The sequence below is a fragment of the Hemicordylus capensis genome, chromosome 6, assembly GCF_027244095.1.
Source record: "Hemicordylus capensis ecotype Gifberg chromosome 6, rHemCap1.1.pri, whole genome shotgun sequence".
Taxonomy (NCBI): Eukaryota; Metazoa; Chordata; class Lepidosauria; order Squamata; family Cordylidae; genus Hemicordylus; species Hemicordylus capensis.
In genome coordinates this window covers 31,353,346-31,354,857 of record NC_069662.1, presented here as the reverse complement: position 1 = coordinate 31,354,857, position 1,512 = coordinate 31,353,346, and the positions used below count along the sequence as shown (strand labels likewise).

General features: G+C 40.9%; 1 pseudogene; it reads right to left on the bottom strand.

Annotated features, from left to right (window-relative positions):
• Positions 1 to 304: 304 nt before the first annotated feature.
• Positions 305 to 1,170, bottom strand: LOC128331181 (olfactory receptor 13H1-like; annotated as a pseudogene).
• Between the last annotated feature and the right edge of the window lie 342 nt (positions 1,171 to 1,512).

Sequence of the window (1,512 nt, the reverse complement as noted above, 5' to 3'; positions counted from 1 at the left end):
ACGAAAGGCGGTATAAAAATGCAAAAATAAATAAATAAATAAATAAAGTAAGTCAGTGACAAGGTATAGGGAGGTATGGTACAAAACAGTGCAGTACCTTGCACTCACACATCCCTTTCGATGTGTGAGAGGTTGTGTGTGTGTGTGCGCGCGTGGGGTGGGGGAGAGGGATAGGGGGAGAAGTCCCATGCATGTCAATTGAACAGAGACATGAACAGGAAATCACATATTCCAATTCGTTCCTAAGAAAATTCATAAGATGGGCATGTAATGACAGCTCAAAGTACCCACACTTCCATCAATCCTAAGATAACAGCTTCTTCCCTGCCAGTCTTTTAAGTGCCCCTTTCACCTCCTGGTTTCTCAGTGTATAAAGTAAAGGATTTAACAAAGGGATCACTGTTCCATAAATGGTAGAAATAACTTTCTCTCTTTCTTGTCTAACTTTAGATTGAGGCTTTACATATGAGAATGTACATGCTCCATAATAAAGGCACACCACAGCCAAGTGGGACCCACAGGTCGAGAAAGCTTTCCACCTGCCCCCTGATGAATGGAGTCTCATGATGCTCACAAGAATGCGGACATAGGAGAAGAGGATAAAAGAGAAGGGGACAAGAAGGGTAAAGCTACTTGTAAAAAACATCACCACTTAGCCCACAAAGTTATCTGAGCAAACCAATTTCATGAGTGCGGTGAGCTCACAGACTATATGATCCACTTCATTGTGCCCACAGAACTGGGCTGGCTGAGCAATAATGGGAACTATAGAAAGCAGGAAAGCACCTACCCATGAGACAACAGATAATGTAAAACAAACTGTCCAGTTCATGATTATTGTATAACGCAGAGGATTGGAAATGGCAACATATCAGTCATAAGCCATGACCGCTAGCAGGAAACATTCTGTGGATCCTATGTAAATGCCGACATACTGTACATTTGAGTGTAGCAGATTGAAAAGGGCATGACAGGTCTGTCCACCAAGCAGTTGGCAATGGCCTGTGGGACTGAAGCTGTGGTGTAACAGATATCGATTATGGACAAATTACACAGGAAAAAGTATATTGGATTGTGGAGCCGAGGCTCATCTATGACAACGAAGAGAATGAGTCCATTTCCAATCATGGTCACCAAATAGGCAAAGATCAGGAAGCTCATTAAACCCATCCTTGTCTTGGGTTTCCTTACCCTGAGAATCCAATAAGGACAAATTCAGTTATTTCAGAGTCATTCAGTTCTCGTAATTCCGGCAAGGGGATTACACCTGAAATGATGACGAAGAAACAAGAATACATATTTGTATGATGTGTGACTTTGTATAGCTATTATGAACTGATTGACAAGATGGAATTAAAAATGAAATATGAACAATGGCAGTATGACAGATTGTGAAGTACCTCTTACATGACATTAAAAATGTGTGGGTGAAAAATCAAAAGATAAATAGCAACATGTAACTTTATAATGAAATCATGTAGAGAAACTCCAGACAAGCGACACTGGTCTGAA